General features: G+C 40.0%; 1 long non-coding RNA gene across 1 annotated transcript in view; it reads right to left on the bottom strand.

Moving 5' to 3' along the window:
• LOC135318680 (uncharacterized) overlaps positions 1-19,607 on the bottom strand; it is a 64,142-nt gene extending 44,535 nt beyond the window's left edge. The window contains exon 1 of the long non-coding RNA XR_010376951.1: positions 19,499-19,607. This is a non-coding gene — a long non-coding RNA (uncharacterized LOC135318680). The remainder of the gene's footprint in view (positions 1-19,498) is intronic.
• Between the last annotated feature and the right edge of the window lie 1,998 nt (positions 19,608-21,605).

Here is a 21,605-nt window from a genome sequence, read left to right as displayed (position 1 = left end):
AATGGGTTAACAGCCCATGAGAAATCACCTAGCTCTTTGCAGAATGAAATGTGATACTGAAAACCATGTGTACAGATCTGGCACATTGCAGACACTCAAGAAATGCTATTCCACTTTTCTCTCCCCCACCCACTCATCCGAGGGCACACTTGTTATTTTCTTTTCCATGTGTGACTGGGAATCCTTTTGTGAACCAGAGACTAGAAACCTTGCACTGATTGGAATATGGCAGTCATTCAACATCTCCCCTGTCTGTTCTCACTAAGTTCTTCTGACCCAATGGGAATGGGGAATCTCAGACTGCTACATGGGTCACTCTGGAAAATTCCAAATTGAAGCTTTTTTGAGAAAGGAGACATTACCTCAGAACTTCCACATGCAGCTATTATGGAGTTTCTGTTTATGTGAATGGATATTTTCACCAGATATTGGAAAAATGCTAAAGCTCAACTCCAGTGCAATAAAGGCAACTCATTTAGCCACTGGCTTCTGGTATGATGAGAAATGTAGTTTAATTAGACAAATGCTCCACCAGGAACTGTGGCCAAAACAAATTATCATTTCAAAAAAAAAAGAAAAGAAAAGAATATAAGGAAAAAAAACAGATTTCTGTCATTTTCCTTCTTGCCAACGTCTCTGAAAAACAGACCTAAAGTCGCAAATGAATACCTTAAATTCCAAATGACCATTGGGAGATTTGAGAAGCCTAGTCTCCTTATGGATTGGATGGATGCATAGATAAGTATTCAAGATTTTTCTGTTTTTTATCTCCTGTGAATAAATCCATGGAATAGTAACTGAGAACAGCTTGAGAGTGCTTCTCGGAGAACAGACATTTGGAGAAAACAATAAAAGATAAGTAATTAGAAGTGAAGTTTGGAGAGAGGATATTTTTGACTGAAAGGAAAGTATACAAAAAAGCAGAGAACTAGAATAAATGGAAGTTTATCTCCCATATAGATAACAGGAAGAATGTCTCCTCACTTCTACACCACAGTAGGAAAAAGCAAGATTTTTCCCAAGTGAAAATCAGAAAACTTTAAAAAGTACTTAAAATGTGTTTCTGACAATTAACATTTTCTTAATTTATTGCTTTTTAATAGTATATTTACTTTGGATAAAAGTAATGAGCATACACTGGATTTTAAACTAGCAAAATTCCATAACCTAATACAAAATTTTTATTTTCCATATGTCCCTACTATTCCTGCCCATACAAATTCACATTTATATAATTATTAGCATAATGCATATACTATTTAATATTTTTTAACATTATTTTGTAACTTTTAACCATTATCTTTCATTATTATGTTTAATTATTCATAACATTTCATTGAATGGAGAAACCGTAATTTATTGAGTTGGGCCATTCAAATGTCTCAATGTTTTTGCTATTATATATAAATTTACAAAGATCATCTCTATTAATATGGCCATTTTATTTCAATTAGCTTCTTTCTTTAGGATAAATTCTTACGAATGACATTACTATATCAGAGAACATGATCTTCGTTGTGGTCCTTGATGCATATCACCAATTGCAATCACAAAACCACCACCAGTTGCACACCAACCAGCAGCACGTCCATGTATTAATTTCAGATAGCCCTGCTGGCACTGGGTGCCACCATGTTTTACACTGTTGAATAATTTAGCAGGTATACAAAAAATCTGAAGAAGTTTAACTATAATGAACTACTCCACTAGTACTAATTAAGCCCAGCTAGGGAGTGTGGGGATAATTTTGTGTTCTCAGCCCATGCAAAAGCAATAAAGAGATGCATGATGAGAGGGGAAATCGGGGCTCTGGACACATAAGGCCTGTGGGCCCTGGTTCGGATTTTGACTTTAGTTTCAGTGCTAGGTGGAGCCTCTGTAAGGGAAATAAGTGATTTCGTTTGATCCTGTTCTCAGGAGCTTTTCACAGATCTTAACAAAGAGATGAGAATCAGGGGCTGCTCCTCATCTTCCAAAACTACCTTCCCCAACCTCCATGCCCACCCCTGTGCAGAGACCAAGAGCATCAGGACCAGTCCTTGGAGACATGACTCCCCATCTTCAAGGAGGACAGGAGGAAGGGAGGGTACCAGCGGCTGCAGCAGGGCTGGGTGCTCTGCGTATCCAGTCTCATTCTACCCTAACAGCAGTCCCGAACGCCAGCTCCCTTCTTACGGTAAAGGAAACCACTCGGTGTGCTTACTCTGGGAAGACCTTCTGTTTGTCTTCCCAACTAAGGAAGTTTAGATGCCAGAGTGTCCTCAAGGAGCTTTGATAGGATCAGGACCATTTTTACCCTGTCTTTCATTTTTAAGTTTCCAAGGCACCTTCACCATCTCCACCCTGTGGAAACTGGGGCATTCCATGCTTCACAAGACTGGCACATCAGGTAAACTGACCACCACCTATTTCCTTCACCCTTCTTGTACATATCTAGAACTTCAAAAGGAAATCGGTTGGATCCCAGAAGAGTACGTCCACTGAACTGGGAATAAATGAGATTGGAAGTCCCAATCTTTAACGTCTTCTATGATTTTGAACTAATCCCCTCTTCTCCCTGGGTCTCATTTCCTCAAATGTGCAAGGACGGAGAGGGAGAAACCAGAAGATCCCTGGGGATCACTCCTGCTTTAACGATCCATCACAAAACTTTCTCCATGGGCTGCACAACCAGGAAGGAACCAGGCTGGGAGCTAGTTCTCCCCAGAAATGTGATTCTACAGTTTCAGTTTCCTGGAACAACTGAAGAGCGTGGTAATAGAATCCATGGAGAGAGACTTTATGTGGCTAATATTCCAAAGCTTTCTAAGTGCCGTAATAAACGGAGCACATCTTGGTGACACAGAAATTACAAGGCAGAGACCATAATAACAACACAGGTCTGCTTCTATTCACCAGAAGAGACGAGAGATGCTTCTACTCCCAAGATTCCAGAGCAGCAAAAAAAGTAATTCCATTAGTTGCCATCACATGTATTTTCGTTTATGCTAGTTTTTCTCTTTTGGTGTGTTTTTTTGGTTTGTTTTTGCCACCCACCAAAGTGAAACCCAATCATCTGCAGAAGCTGCTTTATGTCTAGGAGTTAATTAACTGAATCATATGAAACTACGCACCATGCTTTCCATGCTGGAAAGGAAAGCGCCTCTTGATCAGGGATTTTTGGTTTACTGTAATATATATTCAAGAACTGGGAAGCAATGTTGAATGTATCACATTTGCAAAAGATTCCCCAAACTCTGAAAATTTCAAGGAAATTAGGTGATCGTGTTAGCAAAGTATACTTTCTCATCTCACCATTTCCCACCTCCAAAATAATACACCAAGGCACAGAATTTTACTGCTTGACTGTTCAATGATTCATCCCATTTTGTATAACAATTCCAATTATTGGGAGTGAAATGTGCTGCCTTCGTCCTATTGGAGCAAGGCAGGAAGCATTTATTTTTGTACAACTCTTCTTCAGGGATGGGTAATGAGCCTCACACACCGTCTAAGTTTTCTCTTCCCCATGGTAAGCACAGACAATTCCTCAACCATTCCTGGTTGGACATAAAACTCAGATCCGGTCCCCATCTTGCTTATCCTTCCTAAAGTGGTACCACTTGACCAATGTACACCTTAAAATAAGCCCCCTACTCTTGAAATAACACCTCTAAGAGGGGCTGTGTCCAAGAAAATGATTGGAATCATCACCTCCCTTGATCTGTACCCTCTATCTCTATTAATTTTGCCAAAGCAGCCTTTAATTTTTTTTCCCAGCAACTGAAGCACTCATTTGCTTGTGTTTAGTTCTGTGGTCAATTTGTGAGTTTTGCTCTCTCCAAGGCACAAACAGGGGTATACTGAGAATCAAAGTACTCGTGGTAACTCGAGTGTTTTGACAGAATAGAGCCTTTTTACAAAATCAGAAGGTCAGCCAAGACTGCATTTTGGACGCTCCCTTCCTTTTTGCTGCTCTTGAACCTTCTCTATCTCTTCCACCTCAACATAGCTGTAAGGCTTCTCCTCACGGGAATATGCTGTAATGTTTGAGAACTTGGCCTGCCCAGGATCCCATCCCAGCTCTGACGTTTGCTAGCTCTGTAGATTTCAGAAACTCACTTAATATCTTTGTGCTTCATGTGCACAATAACAGCACCTCCCTCATTGTCCTCATAGTGTTCTTATGAGTTCTAGTGTATCTAAAGCACTTAGGACAGTGCCTGGGACGTATTGGGTGCTGGTTGCACTACAACCTTAGCATCGTATTAGGGATAATCAGGTCTGGGGGACAGGACACGAGGAGTACAGTCATCATCCAGGCTCCAGTAACCTATGTCACTTAGACTTGGCACATCCTTTTCAGACTTTAAGTTTCTCTTTCCACAAAATGGGAAAATCTCACAAGATTCCTAGGGTCCTTTCCAGCTCTCTCCTTTATCAGACTATGATTGTCTGCAAGTCTTGGACCATCTGGCCCCTGCCATGGGTGGACCAGTCATCCCCAGCCTGGATGGTAGGTGATCAAAGCTGAGATCTGACTCCTCTAGCAGCTATGGCTTTTGTCATCCACACAAATAAAACTGTAAAGGCAGACTATTTCATAATCATTGGAGGCAAATTAGGGAAGACTTCTAAGGACAGTGGTATCTTTTCAGAGCCCCCTTACATCACACCACAAGCCGCTGTAATTGGTAACATGGTGGACCGATTATTAAGAACAGCCTGGGCAGTCAGGGATGAAGGATGGTATCATTTTGAGGACTGAAATAGAGAAAGGAATCAATTTTTCATGGAAATACTTGGCTTTGCACGGGCCTTTGAAAACCCACAGTTAAATGCAGTGGAAAAGGCAACGCACCACAGCAGAAGGCCAGAGGTCTGGGGCTGCATCGGCTACAAACCAACACAGCACTTCATTAACCTTGGCCATGTGTCTCAACCAGCCAGGGGTGCAGCCTCTTCATCTGCCCGAAGCGATGGTAACACTCTTCCTTTACTTCCTCACAGAACTGCAAGAGACCGTGAATGTGAGGGCATGACGAGAGCAGGGAAGATGCCTTCCACTGCAACGCGGTTAGTGACACTGGGGACACTGATCCGTCAAGGCCAGAATCTGGGTCCTGTAACCTCTTCCAGCCTTTAGTTCTTGAAGCCACTCTAACATATGAAAGTGCACTTTCTTTGCCTTTCCCTGTTCGATGCCCTTAAATAGCTTCCTTGCCACCTCTCTGTAGGCACGCTCACTACCACTCAGCCTGTGTGATACGTAGTAATACGTTCTATGATCTGAGCAAATCATCTCAGCTTTCTCTCTCACACACCCTGCTTTAAACTCTAAGATCTAGTTGACTGATCTTCCAGTTTCTTGGACATTCTTAATCATTTTCTCTTACTTTATGCCATCCCATCTGTTTGGCTGGTTCCTAATCACTCTTCAGGTCCCAGTTTTTTACCTTTTTAATACTCGCCCTGAAAATTAACTTAGGTTCTCTAGGCGATGTGTTCCTAAAACGCTCTCCTTTCCCAGGATGGTCCACACCACAACCTGTTGGAATCCACTGTTTCATTTGCTCTTCCCTACCCTGAATGGTTGGATTCTTTATAACTGCAGATATCAGATATTATCTCTTTAATTTTCAATATCCTCGGTGCTTAGCAGAATGGCTCACATATATTGATTGACATTCAATAAACATGAATGACTTGCATGATAAAGACAGGAGGCATCTTTTACTGACATTCTGTATAGCCCTTCTCCCTTTACCCAAGACCTATTCTCTTTCCTTTTTGCTTCTTTGCACATTGTCATAATTCTTCCCCTTATTTCCAGTGCCCATCATTGGCTTAAAGAACCACTGCATTTCAACTCTTCTTATAATAGTTAATCTATATATATCACCTCCTCCAAGAAGGTTTTCTGACCTAGTTCCTGGGCAGTGCAGTCCTTCCTCTACCCTACAACTTGTTTACTTGTCTACAAAACGAATTACGACACTGCTTTATTTACTTGTTTACATGTCTGTCTCCACACTAAACTCTGAGGCTTGTGGATACAGAAATCTGTTCTTTTCATATCTGTTTCCCTTCACCTTGCAGTAATCTGAAAAAAAGATGGTAGCACTTAACGAATATTGAATAAATTTTAACCAGTCTCTTCTTTTTCCAGATGAAAAATGCCAAGTACCTACACAGAGGAAGAGACCTTACTGATCCAGGAAGAGGACTCAGAGGATTTTACCCTCATTCATTCTTTCATTCAGCAAAAATACCTTGAGTTTTCTCATTCGAGGTGGTAGTCTCAGGGAGGACAAAAGCCATATGCAATCACGTCAAGATGGACAGCCGATACTTACCACTAATGATACTGTCATTTTTTGTCCTCCTGAACTTAACTATCACCCTTCTTCTAAGAGACCTCAAGAAAATAAAACTTACTTAATTTTGCCAAAGAGTGAACGAAATCCCACAAAGCATCAGTGTCCCTCAGTAAAAACCTTTCTAGTTGAAATTAGTGACCACCATGATACTTACTAGGCTACTTTTTAGTGTCATTTCTTGATTGCAATGCGCCACCTGGCAAAGTGCTGCCTTTATTGGAATACGGTCTACGGTCATCAGGAGTCAACTGGGGATGACTTAGAGGACAGAGGCGAGAATATGGAGAACCCCCAGCTCCACAAGGCTCTCTGCTGCTTTTCTTTTTTTCTTTTTTTTTTTTGTTGATTGATTTTGTACTTAATTTTTTAAAACATTTTTACTGAGTTATAGTCATTTTACAAAGTTGTATCAAATTCCTGTGTAGAGCAAAAGTTTTCAGTTATACATGAACATACACATATTCACTGTCACATTTTTTTCCCACTGTGAGCTACCCCAAATTCTCTTATCTGCTGGTTTTCACAGGTAGCTCTCTGGGAATGGCACTATTCGTATCCTCCTTAGCTCAGGCTGCCTGTGAAGACTCCTTACACCTCCTTTCTACTTTACATTCAGCGATTGATGACCCCCAAGACGGTGAATAAATCAGAAAATAATGTGACATTGAATTGGAAAAGCCATCACTCTCCTTATAGAAACCAAAGCAACAATGTGAGGGATCAAGTTGCCCAGAAATGCATTTCAGATGAGTCACAAAAGTTGCTTGAATTTGCCAAATTCAGAATACAGGTTAAATTTCTGAAGAGAATAAGATTTTAGGGCCCATCTCTGTAATTCTCTTAACTGAGCTCATAATTAAGTCAGTTCATCCCAAATCAGAGTATACTGAATCACTGTGTTTGAGGCACGGGAAAAGGAGGGAAGGACAACATAATCTAGCCACCGGAGCTAAGCAGCAGCATCGTCTTTAAAACCCTGGCTCAGCCACCTGCCAACTGTGTGGCTTTGGCAATTTACTTGATTTCTCTGGGTCTCAGGTTCCATATTTATAAAAGGTAGGTGGTGATAATAGCCACTTCACAGGGTTATGGTGAAAACTAAGTTATGTTATGAATGTCAGAGTGCTGGTTAACATTCGTTCCCTGGCTTTCTCTAAAATTAAATCCTTCTCGCTTATGGAAGGTCAGTATGAAATAATCCAGGTTGAAAAATAGATCTGCATATTTTGAAAAACTGTGTAATATCATGTTCACTAAATAAACACTAGTTCCATCCACACCTGACCCCAGTCCCATGGAACTCATTGATCACTTCTCTGAACCTTGATTCCTTTGTCTGTAAAATGGAAGCAACAGGAAGTACCTCAGAGGACTACTGTGAGGGCCTCATGAAGTGGCCCGTGTAGAGGACTGGCTAGTGGCTGACATGGTAAGTACTAAATAATGTTGGCTGTTATGATGATGGAAAGCATTGTTATTAATGTTTCTGATTCTTATCAATTATGCCAGCCTTCTCAAATATAAATATGAGCATTACTGAGTATGTGAAAGAGTGGTTGTTAATGATTTTTGAAGGATCTTCCCACTGCCAAAATTCAAAGAACCTATGAACCCATGATCATTTAAATAGTTGTCTATGGCCATAGCCTGAGCTGGTGCTTGAGAGCCTGGCTCCCAGAACTCAACTTACTGAATATGTTCACATTCTAGCACTCTGCTTGGGACTAGGAGAGGAAGCAAGCTTCCCAACCTAAAAGAACTCACAATGTAGAAAGAAAGAAACACACTAAAATATAATCAAAATCTCGCCTTCCCGTCACATCAACTGAGGGGGGAAAAGAAATAGATCCCCACTGAGAATTGTGAAAGTTCCTGCAATGGTAGAAAAAGACTGATTAGTCTGTAGCCATGGTAACGAGTAACCACCAGAACTGCTTTTAAACCTGTTGAACTGACCAACAACAACTCCCCTCAATGAACTTACTTCTTCTTTAAGACAATCAGTAACAGTCCCCGGCTTTGGAAAGACAGCTTGTGAGGAGCTGATTCACTCTGGGAAACACACTTCTAAGAGTAAATCAACACCAGTTTCCCCCAAATGACCTCCCTTATGTGGAGGCCAGACCACTCACATCCCTAAAATCCACTAGCCCTGACTTACACTCGTCCCCAGCACCCTGTAAGACTGGCTGCCTGCTCCGATCTCACGGTGGGGACACCAAGCCTCAGCAGCGTAGCTCTCCCTAACTGGGAACAATACCATCAGTTCTGTCTTTCATCAGTCTGAGACGATGAGTGATGGTCGCATCCTCTGACTCTACTACACAGTTTAATTCCAGATTGATTGAGATTAAAATGCATGTGAGTGTGTGTGTATATATAGGATCATAAGGGCATCAGGACAAAATACACACTTTAAAAAAATAGTTTCATCATAGCAATGGTCCTTTTGGTTTTTCTGTTTGTTTGTTTGTTCTTTGGAATGGCACCAAAGGCAGAAACTTTAAGGATAAATACTGATAGAATTTAAACTTCTGTAAGGTAAAACATCACAACACCATCATCACTACTAAAAAACCACTACTACCAAACAGTATCGCCAACAGCAACACCAAAGGCAGCTCCACCAGCAGCATCTATCGCCATCACCACCACCGGTACAAACACTTAAAAAGCAAATGGCAGATAGGGGAAATATCTGAAGTACATAGGATAGCACAAAGATTAATGTTCCCAATATAGAGAGCTTCTAAAATCAGTAAGGAAGAGCACAGGGGTAGATTTTAAAAGGTCAAAGGATACAAAAGGAATCACAAAAGGAAGAAATGCAAATAGGAAGAAAGAATAAAGGACAACAAGTGAAAAACCTCATTTTCAGGAGTCATAGAAATGCATATTTTTGAACACTAATTTATTATCATTTTACACTTTAGTTGGTTCATATCACAGGATTTTTTAAATAAATTTTTTCTCTTTTTCTTTTCTTTTCTTTTTTTTTTAATGGAGGTACTAGACCCAGGACCTCATACAAGCTAAGCATGCACTCTACCACTGAGCTGTTTCCCTCCCCCTGAAATGCATATTTCATAAGATTGGCAATGCCTAATTTTTTATCAAAACTGTTGACATGTCAATGAATATACATATGCTCATGTATAACTGAAAAATTGTGTTCTACACTGGAATTTGACACAAAATTGTAAAATGATTATAAATCAATAAAAATGTTAAAAAAAACTGTTGACATGTATTTTCACGTACAGCTCGTGGAAAAGTCAATTGGTCAAATCTCTCTGAAAGGCTATTTGCAATATGAGTTATACACCCTAAGAACGTGTGGCTTATATCCTGCATTTCCACTTCTCGGGATTTATCCCAAGAAAACAATCAGAAAATAGCAAAAATATTTTCAAAAATGCTTACTGCAATATTGTTTGTAATAATGAAAACAGAAACAACTCTGATATACATCAATGAAGGATTGTTTTAATAAAGTATTCTATGTCCATGGAGGCAAAATGTGGACTACTCTGGAGTACCTAGAAAACGAGGCAAATGTTCATTGATATGGCAATAATGCACACAATATATTATTAAGTCAAAGAGGTTAGGTTGAAATATTCTAGGTATAACATGAGCTCATTTTTATAAAATACAATTTACATTTTTTTCATTCATTTACACATATTTTCATTCTCTCATTCAACAACAAATATAAAGTGTATCACCTATTTTGTGCAAGACACTGTTCTAACCGCTGAACCTACACGGCTCCTAACTTCCCGGTGCCTACAGCTGGGTGGAAGTAACCCAAGGACGTACACCTACCACCAGACACCTGAGGAACTGCTATCTGAGGGCAGCAGAACTATGAGGGCTTACTGGGTTTTGTATAAACAACTTCTAAATTTTTCAAAATTGTTTTTTTTTGAACACTTCTACAGTGAAAAATTTAAAAATAAAGCCCTTTTCATTTTAGAGAAAGAAAGGAGGAATACCTTCTACAATGCCAAGTCATTCAGGTTTATAATGTTTTAATATTTTCCATCAAAACTCCCTAGGACAGCCTAACTAACTGGGGCATTTGCCTGTTCAATTTCCATTTTCCTCTCCTCCTCTCTCTCTTCTCCCTCCTGCCCCTCCTGTTCTTTCTCTTCCTCACCTCTCCTCTCCCTTCCCTCCGCTCCTTTCCTTCCATCATTTCATCATCGTCTTCATATTGGTCATGAACACCCTGGCCTTTGAACTGTTTCCCAATAGGATGTGCTGCCCCTGGACTCTAAGAGCCATCGGTGTGAACAATGATGGACTCACAAGCTAGGGGCGATTCTCCACACCTCACCCTTCAGACTTTGAGAAGAAAATTTCAAAACAGGGCAGCATTAACCAGGGAGCAAAGTGTATTTATCATCATCTCCAAAAAGCACTGTTTTTCTAAAAGACAAGTTCCTTAAGTGCCTGGAAGACTAAGGTACCATCGCTTAATTTTTATTAGATTTCTCCACTAAGGGATTTTTTTTATGCCTCGCTGCTAATACACCTTCTTTTATTTATACACACACACATTTCAGCCCTCAAACCTGAACAAAGCTGTACAAAATCCCTCTGACTTCAGGAAGTTTTTGATCTCTTGAGGGTTTTAGGATATGTCCTTGCCTACATATTTGAAGGGGATGTTGAATCAGTGTTACCCCAAGCAGGGCTCGGGACCCGGACCTACGCCAAATGCAAAGCGCATCAGGACACATTGAGTATTGACTTGGAATAGGGGACGGAGATGTTAACAAGAATATAATAAGGAGATGGAGCACAATGAGGGCAGACACAGCCATGCGCAGGAAGACAGCAAACAAGCATGAAGTGCTTAGAGAGCAGGACAAAACCTGCCCAGTTTCAAGCAAACTTTGAGAGTCTGCTCTGGGTGAAGCAGACACTGATGTTAACAGGATTCTCTGGCCTCAGATCCAAATTCATTAGAACCCATTGCTTCTAGCTGCTCAGCCCTATAAAGCACCACTGTTTTAGTGACATTCAAGATGCAACAGATGTGAATAATGCTGAAATGAACACGCAGGTGCAGACACTTCTTCAAAATAATGATTTCATTTCCTGTGGATATATACTTAGAAATGGGACTGCTGGACGCACTTCCCTATTCATAGCAGCATTCTTCTCATTAGCCAAGACATGGAAACAACCTAAGTGTACATCAGCGAATGAATGGATACAGAAAATGTGGTATATTTTTATACACAATGGGACATTATTCAGCCAGGAGATAAAAGGACATCCTGTCATTTGTAACAACATGGATGGACCTTGAGGGCATTATGCTAAGTGAAACAAGTCAGAGAAGGACAAATATCGCTTGAGCTCACATGTGGAAAGACTGAAAGCTGAATTTAAACAGAATAAAGTTGTGGTTGCCAGGGGATCGGAGAAATGGGGAGATGCTGGTCAAAGGGTACAAACTGTAAGTTTTAAGATGATTAAGTTCTGGGGATCTGATGCACAGCATGGTGACTACAGTTAACAATACTGAATTATACACTTGAAAGATGCTAAGAGAGTATATCTTAAATGTTGTCACCACACCAAAAATAAATGGTAATTATATAAGGTGATGGTTATGTTATCAAGTAATCACTCGACAATATATAGACATATCAAATGATGCCGTATACCTTAAACTTATACAGTGTAGTATTTCAATTGTATCTTAAACTGGGAAAAAAAAAACCTCTATACTTAAAAAAGAGTCCAATATATGAAAACTGGTACAGATCCCGGTTTTGAGCTTCTCAGAACATGGAATGTGAATTTTAGGAAGCACAAGAATGTCAAGACCACATGAAATCACCTTGAATAACACAGTGAGAGCATTCCTCCCCTTTCAAATCTGACTGTCAAGAAGAAAGCATCAGCTGTGTGCTGGGCCATCTTACGTACTATTTGCTAATAAACATTTTTAACAAACAATGTACTCAAAGCTCAGAGCCTTCCAGAAGAAAACATTTTCCAGTTAGAACATAATGACTTTTTCATGTTACATATATTTTTATGTCAAACCTCCAGAGAATAATTCTAGTATTCCTTTCATAGTACTTTAAAAATATTTTTTCTTTAAATAAGTAATTCTGTCGGTAGACATACTAACACGGCACAATGCAGGAACATGTTATAAAAATGGCTGAATGTGGCAAAAACTTAAAAAGGAAAAGGAAAAGACTGTCCTGACCCTTTCCTCCCACCAATTTGTGACATCTGTCACACTGGAATAGTCTTCCTTGCTGAAAACCTATCTTAGCATTTCTATTTCAACCTGACCACGGAAATGCTCTCATCCATTTTTCCAACTTGTCTTGGTGGCTGCATCCATTCTCAGGGTCTGTGCAGAACAGCCATGGGTCTCTTTCAGACCTATGCACAGAGGAGCTGGTGCATGCTCTTCTGGCTGTGGCAGGGACTTTCAGCTAAAGAGTCTGCTTGTTCCAGATGCTACAGGGCAAAGATGCTACAGGGCAAAGACAGAGCCTCAATCAGCCTAAGTTGCCAAGGGACCATGCGGAGAAATCCCTCTGTTGAACTATGTAGATACATACTTATTTAGCTACTGAGATTGGGGGGAGGGGGTTCTGGTTACTTGCAGATCTATTGCAGGTCCTCTCCCCTGGAAAGAGTTTCTGAGACTGAGATTGGCATACTGGACATTTACTGGGAAATGCTGCCAGAATAAACACCCGTGGGGCAAGAGAAAGACCCAGAATCGGGCAGTGAGAGAAAATGAGTTGTAGCACAGTCAGCTCAGAGCCCAGCTGGCTCTGTGGGAAGCTCTCAGGCTGCACTGGCCTCTTACAGTTGTCCCAAGTTGGAGACAGAGAGCTGGGACTTGATGCCCCAAAACCAATTAGTCACTGAACGAAAGCTGGCCCAGGAGGGAGCTGTGATGTTAGGTGAGGCGAAATTCCTGCAGAGGACCTTGAGCTGAGCGCCATCAGCTGTGAGCACTACCAGCAGTTGGAAAAATAACTTCTTCATTCCTGAAAAGGGACCTGGGAAATGCATCACAGTATGCACTACTGCCCTATAACCCAGTCGATTCTGACTTCTATGGAGAGCTTGAGTAATTTCCAAGTCACAAAATTGCAAATGGCAGAATTGGGATTCAAACCCACATCTGTCTGACTCCTAAATGTTAACTATTATGTTACACTGTCTACCTCTCTAAACATAATCCTGGGCCTACCTTTTGTTTGGAGGCCAGTTACTGGGGTCACTGCCATTTAGGAAGGAATCTTTCTAAATGCTACCAGCACAAAACTGTGAGGGGTGAATACATTTCTTATCATGCAGAAGGCAATCCAGGCTTGGAGAAGACAAGCTACTCGTCCTGGTTAAATAGTTCCTTGACGACACATGGGCCCCGGTCTGCTTTACTCTAAGATTCTAAGATCCACATTCTATTTTGAAAGACTTTAAGCCAACCAAAGCTTTACAAGGAAACTAAATACAGACCTTCCTTGACTTACATTGGGATTAAGTCCTAATAAATCCGTCATAAAAAAAAGAATCCATCCTAAGTTGGAAATGTCCCAAGTCAAAAATGCATTTAATACACCTGACCTAGCAAACATCATAGCTTAGCCTAGCCTACCTTAAACGTGCTCCGAGCACTTAGTCTACAATTGGGCAAAGCCATCTAACACAAAGATTACTTTATACTAAAGTGTTGAGTATCTCATATAATTGATCGAATGCTGTACTGAAGGTGAAAAACAAGAGTGGGTGTCGGGTACAGGACAGTCGTCAGCATATCAGTTGTTCACTCTCACAATCGTGTGGCTGACTGGGAGCTGCAGCCTGTTGCCACCTGAGTATCAGATCAACTTGAACATCAGACTGATTATCACTCACCCGGGTTGGGGGTGGGGAAGGCAAGTAGAAATCAAGATGGAGAATTTGAAGTACCGTTTCTACTGAATAGGTATGACTTTCACACCATGGTATAAGTTGAAGAACCCTAAGTTGAACCATCCTTGGTCAGGGACCAGCTGTAGTCTAAAGCCTGGAGGGAGGGGCAGCTTGATCTTTCATCTCCATTACTGTTGGCATTTGTTTCGGAAAAGCTGCTCATTTTAGAAGCTTCATAACTAAGACTTTCCCAGACCACACATTTATTAGTGTAGATGCTGGAACGCCTAATTCCCTGCTGACCTTCCGGAGAGACAACAGCTTTCCTTCAGTCGTGTGCCTGTTCGGGGATAGAAATCACGGTACCTGGTCCGCAGACCTGCTCCTACTATTAATGATGAACTTGGACAGGTCACCTTTCCCGACCTCACAGCTCAGGGAGCTGGACACTATATACAGCTTCTGAATTATATTTTCTTATTCAGATTCAATTCACCAAAGCATTTACGGAGCCTGCACTCTGTGCCAAGTACCAGACTGGGTCATGTACATTGTGTTCAAGATTTTTTAACCTCCCTTAACCCCTCATGCAAATGTCTCCATTTGAAGGAGAGTTCCTAACAATGACTAAGGTTTCAGACAAGATCACTGTGCTCTAAGTAGTAAACATGTATCTGCTTCATTTGGCAACAGCCTTTAAAAATGGGTATCTGTAGCGTTACCTATGGGAAATATCCCACAGAGTAACAGTGCTTATTAGAATATTTTAACTCATTCATTTACTGGGTATGCCCCAAGCCTTCACAGGCTTGCAGATGGCTACCTTCTTACCATGTCCCCACACAGTCTTTCCTCTGTGCTTACACATGGAGAGAGAGAAAAAGAGAGAGGGCTCTCTTCTTACACGGCCACCATTTCTCTCTAATTACAACCCTACCCTTTTGACATCATTTAGTCTTAATTAATCTCTAAAAGCCCTATCTTCAAATATAGTCACATTGAGAGTTCAGACTTCAACATATAAATATTGGGAAGACACATTCAGTCCACAGCATCTCCTGTGCTTGATCTCTTCTCAGGACCTTTCCTGTACCAAATCCAACCAGATATCAGGGGCAAAGATTCCCATCGATGTAGCCCATACAGAAGTGTCCTGGGCACAGAGCAGGTGAAAAGGGTGGATAATAAATCCGGAGAAGCCAGAAAGCTTCCACTACAGTAGACTGAAACAATGAATAAGTGAAAAAATGAATTAATAGAATAAATAAAGCTGTAAAATGTTACAGACAGTAGGGAGGTATGAGAGAACATTAGTTCAGGACAGAGGAGTTAAGAACAGGGCAGAGGAGTTAAAGTCACCAGGGACTAGATGCAGAAGGATTTTGTACACCATACAAAGGATTTTGGACTCTGTTTATTCAAAAGCCATGATACAAAACACAGAAAAAGAGGATAGAATTAAGGGGAAATGATGAGTTCCATTTTGGACATAAGATTGAGACACCTGTTCCAGTATACAACTGGAAACACTCAGTTTGGAGTTCAAGAGAAAGAGAAGATGGAGACACGATGTTTAGAAGGCTGTTTAGAATTCATCAGTGTATAGTGCCGGCTTGGGAGTGATTTCCCCAAGACAGTACACAGAATGAAATTTGAACATTAAATTTTTTAAACTTAAATTGTACTTATATTATTGGAGCAAACAGTTGGAAAAATATGCTAGTTAATGTATACAGATAGCTATAAAGATCTGTACTTTTCACAATTAGTTGGAAGAAAAGTAAAGCTGAAGGGAGATGAGATGAATTGCTCTGGTAACTCAACATCAAAATTATTTTAAATATGTTTTTTGTTCAACTAATAGGCATTAGAAGACATACTATGAGTCAGGTACTATGCCAAATGCTACAATACAAACTTTTGGACTTTTCTCAGTAAAAATAACATAGTGGAGGAGGTAAAACAGGTAGAAAATTCTAGATAACAGGATGTTTGGAGCAGAAACTTTCCTTAAATTTACATGCTGATAGAGGAAGTGTGTAGGCATGAGTGCAAAGGACAAAAGAACTTAAATCTGAACCATCTTGAAAGAAAAGTAATATCAATTCAATTCACAACTGCCCACAGACTTGACCTGAATACAGTAACTAAAAAGAGAACACCGTTAGAAAGCCCTGTGTGGCATGAAACTCTGACTTGTGACAGAAACAGAACTAGAAAGCCCTTGAACATTAGTTTATGGTCTCATTTCAGGCCCTAATTGAATCATTTGGTTTTAATAATGCCATCAACTCTTTTAAAAGTAAATACATCAACTTTCTCATTCAGCCATGATGGATGACTGGGACCAGTCTTACCCTCCTACTCCAAACAACAACAACAACAACAGAAAATGTATGAAACAAATGTCCAGCATTTTACACAGGCTTGTGATCCTTATGAGGCAGGAAACAAAATACATGAGCTCTAAAATTGCCCCAGATTTCCACTTGGATGTACTTTCCAGGCTGCATTGTAAGGAAAGTTACCCAAAGAGAACACAGCATTCTCACTGAGTTGAAGAGACTGATACTGGAGTTCAAAGAGGGTAGAGTGGCTGCAGTTAGCAAAATAGATAACTAGAGAGGTGGGATAAATTTTTTTAAGCAGCAGACACGTCCATAAAGGCTCTCTCAAGTCTATTACTAAATGCAAAAGCGTATGTGTGTACAGTAAGGCTCCAAGAAGCCAGGCAAAGAATGACTAGGAAACTGTAAGCTGAATAGTATCACCCAGGGATTGGATGCATTCATGTTCTAACCAGAGATAGTGGATAGTTCAAGGAAAACCAGGAGCATTTGGAAATAATCATAGAAGGATCTGACTTACTAGCACAGAATAAAGGGTATTTTACATTGAAGCTTAAAAACAAGGCATAAAAGGATCAAGTTGATCCCCAAGGAACTTTAACCACCTGGCAGAACAAAATTAAACACTCTTTGAAAGAAGACAACAGAAAATTCAGTGCTCAACAACACAAAATATATGATATCTAGTCTCCACTCAAAACTTGTCGGATATGCCAAAAAGCAAGAAGACAGACCCATAATTAAGGGGAAAAAATCTATCAGTAGAAGCAGACCCAGAAAAGACAGATGATAATTTAAGTAACCATTATAAATGCACTCAGTATGCTCAAGGATTTTAAAAAAATGTGGACACAATGAAGAAAGGAATGGAAGATATAAAAACAAACCAATTGAAACTTTGGAAAGTGGAAAAGACAACATTTGGAATGTACAGTTCACTGAATGAGGCAGATTAGACACTGAAGAAAAGAATGTCAGTTAACTTGAAGATACAGCCATATACTATTCACCATGTAAATCACAGAAAAAGGGAACAGGGCTTCAGTGGCTTGTGGGAGAACAGAAAGCAGGATAATACACAAGCACATGACACGATGAAACAGATAAAGTATTTGAGAAAAAAACAGCCGAACTTTTTTCAAATTTGTTGAAAAGTATAAAATCACAGATTTAAGAAGGCCTATAATTGCAAAAAAAAAAAAGAAAAAAGACAACAAAATGAAAATGACATCATGACAAACCATAACCAACCTGTAAAAACCAGAATTAGAATCTCAAAATCTTCTATATATTTGGAAAAAAAAAAGAGTTGTTATTCACAGAGGAATAGAAATAAGAATCAGAGAGAGAATGGTTAATACTATGTAAACCAAAATAAAATGACTTATGGTCTTTAAGGTACTGAAAGGAAAACACAGTCAACCAATACTACTACTTCCAGAAAAAATACTTTTGAAAAAGTAGGTGAAAATAAAAACATATTTAGAAAAACAAAGGCTGCAAGAGTTTATTGCCAACAGATATGGCCCACAAAGGAAAAAGAAACATTAAAGGAATTAAAATAAGAATGAAAAGGATACAAAAAGAAAAGCTGGATCAACACAGAAGATTGAAGAGTGCTAAATACAGTAAATATATGGGTAAATAAAAAAATTAGAAAGTACCATTTCTAAGTTTATTGTGGTAATAGTTAACATTAAGAGAGATCAACCCTCTTAATTTTTTTTAAAAGAATTACACTTTTTTACCCTGATGTTCTTAACCACAAAAGAAGTCTTCAACTGAAGTAAAACTGAGCATGCTCTCTGACCACAATAGAATTAAAATTGACATTACTGTCAGAAAGATAATTTGAAATTTCCCACGTGAATGCATTATGAAATAAACCATGGAATGAAGAAGAAATAAGGGAAATTATAGTACATTTTAAACTGACTGAAAATGAAAACATATCAAATTTTTGAGACGCAGCTAAAGTATTCCAAACGCACTAAAGTCAATTATCTCAATTCACACATTAAAAAGCTGGGTAAAGAAGAACAATTTAAACCCAAAGTACATGAAAAGGAAGGAAATTTAAAATGTGCGTTACACTGTAGCAACAGAAAGCAGATCAGTAGTTGCTTGGGCTGGAAGTTGAGGGATATTGATCACAAAGAGACAACAGAGAACATTTTAGGAAATGAGAATTTTTTTACCTATTTTGACGGGAGTGGTGATTACATGAATGTATAGAATTATCAAAACGCATGGAATCTTTTACATCTGAACTACTTGTTTTATTGTATGTAAATTTCGCCCCACTAAATTTGATTTTAAAATTTTTAACAAGTGCACACAACACTGAATGAAGATCCTGTGTTAAGCACAGAAGATAGAAGTACAAATTAATGACGATGGTGATTCTGATTATGACAGCTCCTACAGTCCAGTTAAACATATGTTCCAAACGCTGACCTAAGCCAGTTTGGATATAATGTTTAACACACTTGTCATCAAAAACTGCTGAGTGGTAGGTATAACCATCCCCATTTTCCAGACAAAGAAACTAAGTCTTAAAGTTTAATTAACCAACCCACAGTCATACAGATATTAAGAAAAGGAACAGATCGAACCCCCAGTAAGTCGACCACCCAGTAACAGGGCTTTGGGGGCCAGATGCATCACTGCCCACTATGGTCTGTGGGTTAACACGAGCAAGATCTTATCCCTAAAATGTATGTTCTCACTTGATGAATTTAGCACTCCTCCTTTGTTTTGACTTACAATCTTTCATTTGATTCATTCCTGTGAATCTACATTTAGGTTGGCTTTTTTGGTAGCGTTTTGCATGTTTCGTTTTTCAGACGACACCTCCCCTCTTTCAGTTTCACCACTCACCTTTGATAGTTACCAGAACGTTTTGTGTTCTCTGCTGGGCTGGATCTTTCAGAGCATGCGCACTGGAGAGCATTCTGTATCAGGGAGCCTCCTTTTCTTCTCTGTCTAGACTCTGCCTTTCCCAGTGCGGCAGGTAGGATGCTCTGGGCAACCGGCCAGGCTGCACACACAATCTGTTTAAAGGATGGAAACAGAAGCGGTGCTCAGAGACACACTCTCAGCTTCTATGCATTTTACAGCATACATGCCAGGAAAGTGTCCCGCTGGCTGCATTATTCCAGAGGCTGGGCGTCTAGGGCAAAGTGAGACAAGGCTGCAGTGAGGACATGTGCATCCATATGTGTGTGTGTGTGTGTGTGTATCGGCCTCGTAGTGGCTGCAATAATGCTTTCCCATCTGAAATAAAAGTCGTCCTTAAGTTGACTAATGAGTCATAAGAGAGGTGCCTACGCTTGCCAGGTTTTATCCCTCTCTTCCTCAGAAAGAATGGATTTCACACCGGCAAGACCATCTTTCCCAAACACAGAGGTTTGAAAACCTGCACACACCCACGTTAAAATTAAAAGCTGTATATGGATTTGAGAGCTGGCTCTGTCACTCAGAGGCTGAGAGACTGTGGGTAATTCATTTATCTTCTCCCAGCTGCACTTTTCTTCAGTGGCAGATGGAGGGAAAGATACCAGCACCACAGGCTGGGGAAGAAAATTCAAGGAGATACTGCATTCAGAAACCCTTCCATAAGCCGTAAAGAACTGGAACACAGTATGTAATTATTGCTCTTGGTAAACACCTCACTGTTCAGACCCTTCCCCTTACTGAATACCCCTGCTTTCTATTCAAGGGAAAAGCTCTTAAAGATCACACCATAAAATCGTAAAAGAATATGCTAGAAAGAAACTTAGAATCTCAAAACTTAATACTTTCACAAGGGAAACTGAAATCCAAGGAAGGGAAATGTTTTGCCCACAATTCTGAACTTGGTTACTCATATCTGCTCTGAGATCTGACATTTGTTTGGATTCGAGGGCCTTTTGTGATCAATTAATAACATTATTGTCAAGACGTGTCTATATAATAGTTCCCAATTCTGTGTTTCCTACGCCATTGTTTAGAGTTTTCCACGAGGCACACTTCTTACTAGACAAAACATCTTGCGTATGCAGGGCATAGTATCAATGTTTTGCAGGTTTCAGATCATCCAAATTCCAGCACTAAAAACCAAATCATGAAACGTCACGGTTGGGAAGTAGCTTTGAGGGTAATTAGTTATTCTATCTGTATTTCTATGTTTCTTTGTTTGCTGGGTACCCAGAACTCTGGAATTTCCGGTTGCATACTTCAAGATTCATGCCAAAAGGTAATTAAGTGTTGGCTGTTCCGAGGGGTGGACCGGGGTCCACATCTTTTGAGCAAAGCCTGTACTGTTCGTGCGTGGAGAAGGAGTGTGGTTCCCAGGAACCGGTTCTCCCCAGGCCACCACCCTCCAGGATTTAGGCTCCGAGAGCTCTAAATCCAAACCTGGCCTTCCAGATTGTTATGACATGATATTTGTCAAGCGAGGGGGATAGATTTAAAAGTTTATTCGCTTGATTTGTAACACTTAAATATTTAGACACATGGTATGTGGGCCTCTATTTGTTCTCTCGTCCTGGGCCCTGCAAACGTTAGCGGCGGGCATGCTGAACCTGAACACTGCCGGCTTGAAATGAATAGCTGTGTTTTTCAAACCGCAACCTCCATGAAACTAGTCTACGAGATGTTAAAAGGTACTCCATAAAAAAAGACTTGTGCTAAGCGAATGGCTAGAGATGCCTAGCAGATACTTAGCCCTCACTGGCTGGCTGTGATCATCACTATCGTTACCATGTTAGGAGGGGTGGTTGTGGAATCATTTTCCAACCTTCAAAGCATCTATTACTGTTTCAAATTATTGTTTATTTATGGGTTTGTTATCTGTCACTCCACTAAAATATAAGTCCTATGAAAGGGTGGGCCTCATCTAGCTTAAATCACTTGATTTCCTCAGTGACTACAACAGTATTTAACACATAAGAAGCATTAAATAAACACTTTTGAAAATTTCACCGGACAGCTGATGTTAGACTAC

The sequence above is a fragment of the Camelus dromedarius genome, chromosome 20, assembly GCF_036321535.1.
Source record: "Camelus dromedarius isolate mCamDro1 chromosome 20, mCamDro1.pat, whole genome shotgun sequence".
In the NCBI taxonomy this organism is placed as follows: Eukaryota; Metazoa; Chordata; class Mammalia; order Artiodactyla; family Camelidae; genus Camelus; species Camelus dromedarius.
The sequence above is the reverse complement of the archived record's forward strand: the minus strand, read 5'-3'. Positions and strand labels throughout refer to the sequence as shown.